Raw genomic sequence first — 13,764 nt, 5'->3', positions numbered from 1 at the left:
ATTTATTTTGCTTGATGGTCAGAGAACACACCTTGTGATTCTGGACTTTGAAATCTGCCAGGGCTTGCTCTAGGGCCTGACCTAGGGTCTTTGGGGTAAGGTTCCAGTCCCCATTTTCCCCTCCTGCCCTGGCGCCATAGACGTCACACGTTTTCATATTTATTATACTATTCTTGCTCTCCATGGTTTACACTGTTGTGTACTTACCCGATATTCACCTTAGCCGGTCTTGCTCCCCTCTGCCACTCCCTTCCATGGTGGCTGCTTTCCTTCAGCCTGGGGACATTCCTTGGAGGGCGCATCTGCCCTCACAGATTCTCCCAGCCTCCGTTTGAAGACATTTTGTGGTCTTCGTTTCTGAAAAGTCCCTCCTTCAAAACCGGGAGCCAGGTCTGTTGGTTTGTTCCTTTTGGCAATTTAAACATGTTATGTCCTGGATTCACCAACTTACGGGTCACCTTGGGGGCCACGCTGCCCTCCACAGGCCGTCCCAGTTTCGGCACATCTGCCGCCACACAGGTGCGTAGCGGAGTCTGTAAGCATCGGCACTGGCCTCCCAGGCCACCTTTATTCCCACTCTGTGTGAGCTCCTTTGGTCAATGAGCAGCTGCAGGGAGAAGTCACACACACCTGTGCCTTCCTGGGGAGGGGGTCTCCAAAAGGGTCACAGGCGTGGTCACAGGCGTGGTCACTTGCGTGGTCACAGGCGTGGTGGTGCACACTGTGAGCCCAGGCACTCGGGAGACCGAAGCAGGAGGATCGCAAGTTCAAAGCCAGCCTGGGCAACTTAGCAAGATGCTGTTTCAGAAGGCACTGAGTTCGATTCTCAGCACCACAGACAGATAAATAAAAAATAGAGGTCATCAACAACTAAAAAATAATAATAATAAAATAAAAAATAAAACTGAAAGGACTGGGGATGTTGTTCAGAGGTAGAGCACCCCTGGAGCCAATCCCCACTACACACACACACACACACACACACGCACACACACACACACACGCACACACACGCGCACGCACACACACACACACACACACACACACACACACACATACACATGTCCTGAAACATGACACTTGTCTCTCCCGCAGGTTCTGAGCTGGCTGAGGAGCCACACAAGGCAGAGCAGAGCAGAGCCCGGGTCCCCTTTTACTCCCGAGTCACGGGGGAGCTGGACCTTTGGAATAAGGACAGTAGCCCCCACCCCCAGGAGGCAGTGTCCTCGGCTCCACCTGGGAGGCAGAACAGCCTCCAAGACCTGAACAGCCCTCTTCCCACCCCGGGGGCAGCTGGGTAGGACTCAGATCCAACCCGTCTCAAGATGTCAAGGTTTAAACAGTGGGATGGGTCCTCAGTTCCGGGGCGTGCCCCCCACATGGCGGCTGTTAATGGAGTGGGGTCTATTGCATATTGTGGTGTATTGAGTATCAGCACGGAGCCCCTCTTCTCACGGCACTTCAGCTACCCTGGCCTCCAAACACCCACCTTGGAGTCTTCCACCTGCTGTTCCCTTGGCAAATCTGCTGGTCTTGGCCTCCCCCCTCTCCTGGTTCTCACTCCTGCAGGTCTTCATTTACATGTTTCCTTAAAGTTGGGCTTTTGACTCGCCCCCTGATTTGTCAGCTCCCTTTGGTGACCTTGAAACGTCTTATTCTGTGATACTTCTTTCTGGAACCTAACCATCCCTCGTGATAACGGGACCGCTCTTACTCCTGAGGTGGGCCCTGCCTCCTCCTGGCCCCGCTGGCTCCTGGCCACTGCTTTCCACCCGGGGATGGACTCTTCCTCTTCTGCGTCTTCTCTTCCTTTCTCCTGGGGGCGAGGCCAGTTCCTTTCTCTCCACCTCTGCTCCAGGGGAGACAGGCAGGGAACGGCCCCGGGAGCTGCCCAGGTGACTGCACTGGTTGGGTCACAGAAGGGCGACTGGCAGCTTGGCTCCCTGGCCTGTTTCACTGAGTCATCTTGGCAAGGTGACCAAGCTCCAGGACCGAACATGCACGTGCAAAAGGCCTGCTCCCCAACACGCCCACCTCTCCGAAGCCAGGCCAGGGCGCACGGGCGTGGCCTGGGGCGCAGGAGTCTGCAGGTTGCCAGACTTGAGCTGCTGATGTGCCCGTGCAGCCCGCCCAGGCTCAGACCCGGGACCCCGCGCAGGTCAGAGTGCTCTGCCCCTTGCGTTTTTGCTGAGTGTGTCTCCACTCCAGTATCTTTTTTCTTCTCTCTCTCTCTCTCTCTCTCTCTCTCTCTCTAGGTAACAGGGATTGAGCCCAGGAACACTTAACCACTGAGCCACATCCCCAGCCCTTTTTATGTTTTATTTTGAGATACAATCTCACTAAGTTGCTTAGGGCCTCACCTAGTTGCTGAGGCTGGCCTTAAACACACGACCTCCTGCCTCAGCCTCCAGCGCTACTGGGATTACAGGTGTGCGCCACCCACCAAGCCTGGCTCTGGTATTTTTTTCCGTACCCCACAGAACACCCAGCTGACAAGGGCCCGTTAGGTGCCTTCGTGCAAGCCTCCGTCATCCCACGTGCTTGGGGACTTTTCACTTGTTTTGCCTTTTTGCTGTGCTTTTGCATCCTTCAGAGGCCTCTCTTTCTCCCTCCCTCCCTCTCTCTCTCTCTCTCTCTCTCTCTCTCTCTCTCTCTCTCAATGCTGGTGTACTGTTAGATTCACGCTGAATAAAATTCACAGCTTCTCTTCAGGGAGACACAGCCTGTGTCATTTAAAGGTGGCTCCAGGGGCCGGGAGTGAAGCCCAGAGGCTCCAGGCAGGTGGCCTCTCAATGGGGAATGGACCTGGAGACATCTGAGCGGCGTCTGAGCTCGGGAGCCGCTTGCTGGACAGCTACGTGGGTTTGACCAGTCACGTCAACCCTCCGTGTCCGTTTCCTGGTGGACAAAGTGCACTCACAACGCCCTGCTCTGCAGTCACCACGGGAACTGGAGGCGCTACGTCCAGGCTGGGGGTGTGACTCCGAGGTGGAGCACCCCCGCCACAGGTGAAGCGGGGCCGGGGACCGAGCCTGGCACTGAGAGGGGCTTCCTCAACACAGTATTTATTATGAGTTTTCTTAAAGTGACACTGACACAATTAAAAAATAAAAATAAAAAAAAGCTTCACATAATATTCACTCTCCAAGGCCATGAACCTGGTCAGAAACAGATGTGGAACCACAGGGTTCTCGTTCCCTCCCTCCCTCCCTCCCTGACTCCCTGCTCCCTTCTTCCTGTCCCTCTCTCTCTCTTTTCTAGAATCTCCCCCTGAAGGGCAAGTGACCTCGAGGCGTCCTGGGGACGTCCACTCTGCCGTCAGGAGACCACGTCCCCCTGGCAGTGGTACCTGGAGTACCCAGGGCACCTCGACCCACTCCCCGTGGGGGGCATCCTCCTGTCCACCCTGCTCACCTCCTCGCCCAGCCTCACCTCCGCCCAGGGACGTTCTGGTAAACCAAGCCCTTTGGGCTGTCACTACAGGGAGAAGCACAGAAGGCGTGGCCCGGGGTGGCCCAGGATCTGTCCTTTGGGGGCTCATCCCCGCCCTTCCTGGTCACTCTGTCCTTGTAACCTGTGAAATAGCCGGTGCTGGTGTGGACAGGTGAGGTCACTCGCCCCGATGGACGCAGCAGTGTCAGGAGCCCAGGATGGGCAGCAGCCAGTTCAGGTCATCCCCGAGCTTCCAGGGTCAAGGTGCTTTAAGGAAGGGCAGCAGAGGCTTGGAGCAGGGACGTGCCCTGGGAAGGCAGGGAGAAAGGGTGAGGAGCTCCGCCCTTCACGGGGAGCAGGGCCTGCTGGAGACCAGCACCAGTCCCTGCTGTGACCGCACTGGGGTTGACAGGCCGCCCCCTGCAGCGCCTCGGGACCCCAGAGGGGGGCTCAGGCAGGACAAGGATGCACAACCAGACGCAGCCAGAGAAATCAGAGTGTGGGGACAGAGAGCACCAGGCCCTGGGGAGGAATGGGAAAAGTGAGCAGGGGAGACTCCAGATCTGGCCTGGGTGGGGGTGGGGGTGAGGGTGAGGGTGGGGGTGGGGTGGGCGGAGCTCAGTCTCCCTGACGACGTGGGAGGGAGGAGGGGGAGTGGCTCCCAGTTACCCTGGCAACAGGGCCCTTCAGCTCAGGGGATGGGAATGAAAAAAGCCACATGCAAATGAGGCAAATGAGGCAAATTGCAATTAGGGAGAACAGGGAACACTGGGTCAGGTCCACCCTTAGAGGAGCAGGAGGGGTGTGCGGAGCAGAGGAGGCCCTGGGTATAAAAGCCTATGCAGCCGGGGTGTGCAGGGGCCCCTGAGGTCCTGGGGAACCTCCCTTACCTGGGGTGTGCTCAGCTGAGTAGTGGACTCCATGGTTTAGAGCCCCGGGGCTAAACCATGTAGATGGATGGGAGGAGCAGGGCTGCAGCAACAGCCAGAGCCATGTCCTTAGAGACGAGGAGACACAGGCGTGGGGGGCGGGGTAGTGGTGCGATGCAGGCAGGTGGGAACACAGGTCTTTCTGAGATAAACCCAAGAGTCAGTTTGCAGATCAGGTGGCCATCAGCCCGCCAAGAGCCTCATGTGGGGAGGCGTGAGCCCCTCCAAAGCATAAGCGTCCTCTCCAAGACACACCTCACATATTTAGGTGCCATGACCGTCCTCCTCGCCACCAATGCAGCCCTGCCTGCCTGTCTCCTTCATGACCCCTGGAGTGACAGCCAGGAGCTCTGGACTGTCCTCTGTCTCTGACACCTGAGACCAAAGTTAACAGTCAGATTGAAAAGAAGAAGAAGAAGAAGAAGATGAAAGAATGGGCAAGAGGGGCTGGGCGGAGGCGCAGGGGCAGAGCGCTCGCCTAGCATGTGTGAGCACCACGTATAAATAAATAAACAAACACAACAAAGGCCTTCTGTCCATCGACAACTACAAATAATAACAATAATAGGCAAGAACTTCAACCACCACCACCACAAAACCTCTAAGTAGATCCTTAGGGAGACTGGAGAAGACACTGCATTGGTCAAACAAGAACAGAATGATCTGAGAAAGGAACATTGCAAGAACAGGAGGGAGAGGCTGCCTACGGTGGCGAACAGAGCGCGGAGTAAAGGCAGGGCTGGGGCCGGGGCTCAGTGGTAGAGCACGTGCCTAGCACACACAAGGCCCTGGGTTCGATCCTCAGCACCACATAGAATAAATAAATAAATAAACAAAGGTATTGTATACAACCAGAAAAATTAAAATAAAAAAGAAGAAAGAGGCAGGAGCAGAGGACGAGAAAGACGTAGGGAGAGGGAACCTCCCAGCCAAGGCGGGAACAGTGACTCACGTGCCCCACCCACACCCACAGGAGTGGTGCCTGACTTGTCTTCTCCCCATGGACCGAGGGACAGGTTGTCTTCCTTCCCTCTGGCTAACCCCACCTGGAAAGTGATTCCTTGACCCCGGAGCAGGCCACGTCCTTCCACAGGGCAGGCCCTGGGAGCCGCTGCTATTCCCTTAACTGATGGACAGCCTCACTTCAAAACACCAGCAAGAATGTGCTTTATTGTTCTGTCTTCAGCAGCCACTGAGCGTGTGGGGCAGGGCCAGCCCCGGAAAATCTAAGTCATGGAAACGGAGACGCCAAGAGGCACTGGGCTGATAAGGACAGGAGCTGAGAAGGAGCCAGCAGGTCACCACTCCAGAGGAGCAAGCAGTCCGACTCCCTCCCACCAGCCTGGGCAGGAGGAAGGCTGACTGTGCAATCTGCCTGGTCTACGGGGGGACGGACGCCAGGTCCCCGGGATGAGGGCAGGCAGGACCGGGCAGACTGGACGCCCTGCAACCCGGATCACCCCAGATGAGCCCAGGAGGCATGTCTGGTGATGCAGATTGCTTTGAGCCACAGCAGCCACCTCTTTGTCACCTTGTGCGTAGAGTGGGAAGCGTTGTCTCGATTCCTGAAGTCACACAGTGTTACCTGCTATCGCTCGTCCTGGCCAAAAGCATCTGGTGAGGGCTGGCAGTTGAGGAAGGGGGCACACTCGTCTCATTTGCATTTGGATTCATTTTCCTTACACAGTAGCACATCGACTGAGGGGAAAATGAGAAAAATCATAGGTGCTTTGAAGTCCCAGGCGCAGGCTGAATGCCTGTCTCTGCCTCATCTGGCTGTGACTTGGGACAGAGTCCTGCGATTTGCCGAGCTCCTGTTTCTTTGTCAGCAAATAGGGTGGAGGGTGATAATCTTTCCCCACAGAACTACAGGATCAAATGTCTCCCCTCTTCTAGGGAGTTTCCGTCCAGGGGGGGGCCTGATTCTTATCCCTTGGCACCAAAAAGCATAGCTTGGCCACCCTAAGAACAGCGGCAGCTGGAGGTAGAGCAGAGCACGGCAGGTGTGCTTCTGGAGCACTAAAGCGTCACTTCATTCCATTTAGGCAGCCACCCCGAGTTAGTGCCCTTTGAATCCCTCCTTTTGCTGTGGGGAAATGGGAGCGCAGAGAGATTGCCTCATGGAGCTGAGGTCACACAGCAGCAGCAGCAGCAGCAGCAGCAGCACTAATACATGGCTGCAGGTGGACCATGCCCGGCTCTCTGCCCTTTACCCCATGCTCTTGGGTCTCAAAATACAGTCATATTCCTCATAAGGACCCTCAGGTCCATGATGGCCCACACTGACTGCAGTAGTCCACATGGCGAGGGGTGTGAGGGGCTGTGCCGTGGGGGGGGAGCTCATACACTCTGGGTGTCCACCCAGCAGCCAGGTCACCGACCATGCCTGTCATCGAGCCACCAGGACTGCTTTTAACAAGGTCTCTTCTCAGGCGGATTTCCCTCAAGGCACTGAATTCTGAAGCAATCTGCTTGTGCACGTTGGAAACTTCCCTTCTTAAAAGTCCTCTCAAAGTTTGTGTAAGAGAAAAAGACCCCAAAGAAAACCAAGGAAATGATGTTGGAACTCCCCCCAGGGGGCAGGTGGCTGGCCAAGTCCCCCTCCAGGGTCCCCACTCCAGCTAGGCCCGAGCAGGTGCTGCCCGTGGTGCAGACAGGTCTAGCAGCCGCCGCTCACCCAAGAGGACCAGGGGTCCCCCAGCCAACGCGTGGGCCCTGCGAGCTGGACAGAACCACTTCAGATGTCCCCTGCTCAGGAATTAGCCCAATCAGAGGGTCAGCAGCCCCCGGGGCCAGAGCATGCCACTTGTGGAGGGGTTTTAAGCCCCCGGGGTCCTTCGAAAGATGCCCTGCCGAGCTGGCGACCCGGCCTGCAGAGTCCTCGGTGGTTTAGAAACACATGTGGGGCTTGGCTTGGGAGCCACCAAGGCCTGTGGGTCAGGCGGGGACAGGGCTGGGTAGTCGTGCAGGGAGAAGTGGACAGTGTATTCTGGCCAAGCTGCAGGTCGGCTGTCCTGTCTCGGAACAACTTACAAAAAGTGTCCCATTTTTCCTGGAAAGCTTGCGTGAGTGGGCCTGGGCCTGGCTACTCTTGAGCTGCCCTAGTCAACAAGCACCAGTCCCTCAAAATCCGAGCCAGGTTTGGTAAAAACTGTAGAGAATCTTGGTGCTTCCTCATGGCCTTGGCCTCCCTGGAGTCCTAAGGTTCCCAGGTGAGGCCTTCAGATTCCCGGGTGGTCACAGAAAACAGGACGTCCTCGCCAGTGGGGTGGGTCCTTCAGTGCTCTGGCCTGCACCCATGGCTCCAGGACGTTTGGCCCGAGGGCCTGAGCACGGGAGCCGCCGCCCCGCGTCTGTGTTGCCGACACTGCGGCTGGCCTGCCGCGTCCACTCGCGCGGGCTGTCCACCGACTCCCAATGGGGCAGAGCGGCGCACGCCTGTGGGGTTGACTCTAGTGCCTTTGGCTAACAGGGAAGGAAAATGATAGTTTTTCATCTGAAGCCTGCAAGGAAACAAGGTCTTCTCCCTTGATCTGTGCAATGGCCGAGGCCTCGCTCAACCTCTGCCAGGGAATGCTCTTCCTGCCCCTCGGGGCTGGATAACCCCCTTAGACACCCCCATCGCTTCCAGCCCCCAGCTCACGGCTGTCTGGACCCCGCTGTCTCACCGGGCCGGGGACTTACCCAGGCCACGAGCTGTGCCTTCCTTACCCTCCAGAGAGCAAGCCAGAGGCTGTCCTCACCACGGGCTTCACCCTGACCCTGGTCGCGGCTTCTCAGACCTGGGACAAGGCAGCTCCCCCAAAGAGGGCTCCCATCTGATCCGGGGACGCTCGTGGATTGTGTGAGAAGGTGCCTGACCTCCTCGTTGCTGCCGCTTGTAAAACATGTCAATTCTCTTTTCCGCAAGTAGACGTCCCTTCCCATAGTTTCTATTCCTTTAATGACCACTCCCCGCAAGGGAAAGCTACCAGAATGTTCTCAGCTCAAGGAAAGGGCCATCAGTGGCACGTGAGCCTTAACCTGGGGATAGCCGCGGTCTTCATCCGTCTGGCCAGATTCCTTCATAAGGAAACCTGGCCTGCCGCCTTGTGAGCTCCTGCAGGCCTGTGGGCTTTTCTACTGGGCAAATCGGGACATTTCCACCCTCAGCCACCAACACTCTGTGAGTGCTGAGTCCCCAAGACGGTCTCGCACAGGAGCAGCGAGATGCCTAAAGTTTTTAACACTGACCCAGAAAACAAATGGGCATTTCTGTTTGCCAGTAAGAAGTTGACAGCCCGTGTGTGTGCACACGCGTGCGCATCCACGTGTACAAATAAACGACACACACTGGTCAAAGCGGCGCTATTTGGTCAAGGCCGAAGGCGTGTCGAGAGGGAAGGGGTGGAATTCCGAGTCGACACGGTGGGCGTTTCAGAGTCACATCTCAATGGTCAGGGGAAGGAAAGGACAGAAGAGAAGGGCTCCTTTAGAGGAGACCCATTTATCATGGTCCCCCTGGCAAACAAGAAAGCACCAGAGACGGCTCTGTGCCTGGAGAGCTGCCCTTTGGTTCCCGAGAGCTGCAGCTGGCCTGAAGTCAGGGTTGCTAAGGAAACGCCGTCTGCTGGTGGATGGCAGAGCAAACAGACACCGCGGCCTCGGGTAAATCATTAATTCATCAGTATTCTCACCGATGGCATCTGGAGAGACAGACGTATTCCTGCTTTCTTCCAAGTCCTCAAAAGTGCTCTTTCGTCGCCAGGTAAACACTTGGACGACCACTTTGTGGATAATCATTCCCTCCTGGGCTCACACTCCAGAGACCATGAAGGGCTCCCTCCCGGATTTTAATGGATCAAAGAAAATGGTAAGCGAGGCACAAGTGCGCTTGGCGGTTTCTTGTTTTTGTTTTTTAATTGATGGCTGTGGTTTTTGTCGAGAATGGAAAGTGCATTAAGGAGAGTTTGACGTAAACGCAGAGCTCCCTGCGCTTGACCGATGGGGCTGAGGGGAGGGAAGCCATGCCCACAGCCTTCCCAGGGGTCAGGTCTCGCGCTGCAGGGCAGGGCGAGGAGGAGGTGGTGACCAGTGCCAGTTGCAGGTTGGGTACAGCCGGCGTGTGTCCAGAGGGGCAAGGGCCCAGCGTGGGCAAGGTGACGCCCAGCCGGGGTTGCTGCTGCGACAGGGGGTGCGTTCAGCTTCCTAGGCTCCGGGCTGCCCCAGGGAGTCAGCACTTTCTCCTCTGGCCACCACCAGCCCTCGGGGGACACGACAGAGCTCAGCAGTTAGTGAGAGGTGGGCATCCCCACAGGCCTTCCCTCGCCGTCAGGCCCTCCTCCTGCATCCAGGCCACCTTCACAGAGCCCTCCCTTCTCCCCACCACCTCCTTCCCTCAGGTCTGAAGTGTGTCCGTGATCACTGCCTGTGGCCCCCTCCTCTGATGACAAGCCTGGAGTAGCACTGAGGACCGAGAGCTCTCTAGTGATGGAAACACCCGGAGCTGTGTGACCTCTACCACCTGCTCAACCTCTCTGTGCCTGGTTTCCTCCTCCACACAGTCACAGAACGTACCTTGAAGGGCTGCTGAGAGCACCACCTTGGTTTTGGGTGCACTGCTGGTATTAATAGCAACGGAAGCAGAGAGTGGTGGAGAGACCACAGTGTGGCTGGCAACTCATTCACCTTCTGCCCACTCCAGATCTGGCACCTTCCAAACCCCACAGAACCCTAGACAAGGCCTCTGGTCTCATCTGGTCCACCTCTTCATGTAGGCCCAGCAGGACAAATCATTTCCACCGGACCCTCTCCTCCAGGGGAGCTTGCTCAGAGATGTGGGACACAGTGCAGTGCCAACCAGGGGGGACATAGTGAGTGTTTGTTGATGGACTAATTTCAGCCCTTCAGGAAGGTGCTCCTATGAAGGGAGGTGGGTGAAACCATGGCTGTGTGGCAGTGAAGCCAGAGGGATGTGACAGCAGGGGCCACAGGACAGTCAGCTCTGACACAGGAGAAGGGGCAGGGAGCTGGGGGGGCTTCCTGAAAGAGGGGGCTTTTGAGGTGGGTTTAAAGAATGGAAGGAGGCTCAGGAAGCCCGGGGCAAACCATTTGAGGTGTGGGGCTCTGAGGGTCGGGTCAGGGCTGCAGGACAGCAGCAGGAAAGAGCTGGAGGCTCCCTCCCCTGCAGCCAGCCCTTGCGGGTCTGGCAGGCAGGTGGGCGTCCCCAAGGAAATCCCCAGAACGGGACCGTGGGTGGCCTGTGTGGCTAGCTGGGCACTCTGCATCTGTAGCAGCCACACAGCTCCGAGGAGACGAGATCGTGGGGCCTACTTACTTGTGTGCACTTTCCGGGACTGAAGTAGGTGGGGGAAGGCACCAGAGGGCCGCCCACCCGCCCGCAGAGAGGGCCCCCGGCAGCCTTCTGTGAGTTGAGCAGCTGCACGGGAGACCTGTGTTTTCTCAGGCTCACCCGCGTGCCCATGCGGGGCCTGAGAAAGTCCCTGTGTGTGTGCGTGACTCAGAGGCAGGTGGTCAGCCGAGGAAATGACACCAGGCCCCTGCACGGGGTCTCCGCATTCCAGTCCGTGTTCCCACGGTGCCCTGCGTCGTCAACAGCTCCCAAACAGGCCCTCTCCACGGGAACCCGCCCTCCAGAACAGGCACGGGCTCGCTGCATGTCAGGAGGCTGAGTTCTAACTGACAAATTGGAGAGGTTCCCCAAGGCAAGGGTTACTGAGCTCTGTCATTCTCACTAAAAATGTGATTTATAATATATTCCTACTTGCCAGACACTCCTTTCCCCAGGAATGAACACTTAACGCAGACATGGGAGGCTATCCCAAGGCCTGAGCCCACAGGCGCACACACCCCTCCAAGTGTTCACTGCAAATGAGCAGACGTGCCCAGGCCCTGGGCAGCATTTCGATAAGTCTTCATATCTAAGCAAACACTTAAAATTCAGGACAGGGCGAGAGTGGCCCATGATTGATTTTAGCATTTCACATTCTAAAGGAAAGATCTAAGGGTCTGATGAAGGAGGTCGTATTGGACCTCGGGGTGTAGCTCAGTGGGGCCTCCGGCTTAGCGAGCACGAGGCCCTGGGTTCCATTCTCTGCACAAAAAAAAAAGAAAGTAAAGAAAATGTATTTCCTAACATTCCTTAGAGTTTATAAAAGAAAACAGTTTTTCTTGCTCCTTCAATCATCTGATATTTCTGAATGCGGCATGGGTCAGATAGTGAAGAGCAAGCTGCGCCTTGGGACGGGCTTCCTGAGACCCTTTGTAAAAAACACACACAAAAGCAGCTGAAGCCGCCTGACTTCTCTTAGGAGTCGGGTTAAAGTTGCAAACTCATTTTTGCGGGAGATAACCAGAAATCCTCTAAGCGGTCTAAGTGGGCAGGACCGGATTTGATCTCTGCGTCTGATTGCCTAGCAGAAGTCAAGCAGCCAATGTCTCAACAATGTCTCCATATCATGAAACTTCCTAAAAATCTTCAAGGGAGTAACCTGAGCTCCTGAAAAATGATCTCGAATGTCCACAGGACAAAGCTTCCCTTCTAAGATATAAAGGGGGAGCTGGAGCAGGCCTCCCTATTCGACTCGACAGGAATCTTGTTTCTTTGTCTGTGCTCTGGAGGGCTTCTGAGGAGGCGGCTATGTCTTGGTTAAGAGGAATGATTAAAAGAATTTACATATAGTAAGCATTTAAAATTGAGTTCGGTCAATAGGAGTTATTCATTTTACTGTTGTGTGTGTGTGTGTGTGTGTGTATGTGTGTGTGTGTAGATACCTGTTTTTCTAGACAATACACAGCTTTTATTTCATTGTGTGCATAAACCCTGACCCAGGACCCTCCGGCCACGGAGCGCGGGACTGACATCCAGCGTCCACAGCCCGACGTGCAGGTGGTCAGATGCGGTCTGGAGGTCTGTGGCGCTTGGCCAGAGAAACGCGGATAAGTGCTCTGGAAACGTCCCTGAACGCTGGCGGGGCAGCAAGATGAGACTCTTTGTTGTGCGCGCCCTACGTCCCCAGCGTCCTCTCACCACTAGGTGGCGGTGGCCGCCTCCCTCCTCCAGGTGCGCCGCGGAAAGGTCCCCAGACCTGCCTGGCTGCCCCGCCGGGCAGGGCGTCGGCGAGAACCGAGGCCGGCGCTCAGCTGACCCGACGGGGCTTTCCGGGACGGCGAGGGCGTCCACGTGAAGAGCCAAGGTCATTCGAAGGCTGAGCTAGCACGGACCGGGCAACACCGTGTCGCCGGGTGTGACCTGCGGCGCAGCCCCTCCTGGAAGGACTGTGGCGCGCGGCCCACATGCAGACGGGGCGCCGTCCTCCCACATCCCACAGGTGGTCCTTCGAGTTCTCTGAGCGTGTGCCCCTGCGAAGTAGGATGTCGCGGACCTGCTGCGAGGGGCGGGGGCGGCCAGGACCGAAGCACAGGCCACTGCCGCACCCTCTCCCGCTGCTGGATTGACACCAGGGTCTCCCCGCGGATGCCTGGACCAGGCCAGGACCCAGCGTCCTTGCCCAGTGCTCCCCCGAGAACACTGGGGCGAACTTGGGGAGCTGAGCCCCTGCCCAGGCTCCCCGGCACTCAGTCCTGGGCCGTAAGACCCCCAGCCTGCCCACCTGCACCTGCCCCCAGCCTGCCCCCATTCAGCTTGCCCCCTGAGCCTGACCCTTAAGGCTGTCCTCCGCCCCACCTGTCCCCTAAACCTGCCCCGACCAAGCCTGCCCCCCAGGCCTGCCTGCGGGGCCTCCCCACCCGCGCCTGCGCCCCCACCCCGGGGCTGCCGGCCTGAGCCGCTTCGTCTGCGGAAGCGCTTGCCGGGGCGACCGCCAGGTGGCACCCTGTGGCCTCGGATGGCGGCTTGCAGGGCCCCGACAGCCTGCGGTAGCTTTTTCAGACATTGTCTCCGGCTTCCTCCCCTTTTGTCACATTGTACCGCCGAGGTGTTCGCGGCACAGTGCTGTGGCTCCCGCACTGGGAACACCTAGGACTCGTGGACATGATCAACCATGAGCGCACAGAGGGAGCAGGACCGGCCGCGGGGGTCTCCCGGCCCCCAGTGTCTGGCCCATCTTGCCGTCTCTCCCTGCCCACCATAGGGACAGGCTGGGCACACCTGCCCGGGTTTGTCTCACCTTCTAGATTGTGAGGGATGATTATTTCCCACCTGTTTGGTCCCTACACTGACGACTTTGAAGGGGATTTTATTTTTTAAAATTATAGGTAACTGACAAAGAAACATGCAAAACCAATAATAGCTCTAAACATGAAAGTCAGAAAGCAAGCCCAGCCCCCGCACATGCCTGAGAGCCCAGCGACTCCGAGGCTGAGGCTGGAGGATCACAAGTTCACAAGTTCAGCCTGGGCGACTTAGCAAGACCCTGTCTCAAAATTTAAAACACCGGAAAAG

The 13,764-nt window shown here is 57.0% G+C and overlaps 1 long non-coding RNA gene across 1 annotated transcript; it reads left to right on the top strand.

The window, feature by feature from the left end:
* The first annotated feature begins 4,054 nt into the window (after positions 1–4,054).
* Positions 4,055–12,055, top strand: LOC120887228 (uncharacterized). Its single transcript, XR_005730347.2, has 2 exons — positions 4,055–9,213; positions 9,743–12,055. It is a non-coding gene; the product is annotated as an uncharacterized LOC120887228 (long non-coding RNA).
* The last annotated feature ends 1,709 nt before the right edge of the window (positions 12,056–13,764 follow it).

The sequence above is a fragment of the Ictidomys tridecemlineatus genome, chromosome 6, assembly GCF_052094955.1.
Source record: "Ictidomys tridecemlineatus isolate mIctTri1 chromosome 6, mIctTri1.hap1, whole genome shotgun sequence".
In the NCBI taxonomy this organism is placed as follows: domain Eukaryota; kingdom Metazoa; phylum Chordata; class Mammalia; order Rodentia; family Sciuridae; genus Ictidomys; species Ictidomys tridecemlineatus.
The sequence above is the reverse complement of the archived record's forward strand: the minus strand, read 5'-3'. Positions and strand labels throughout refer to the sequence as shown.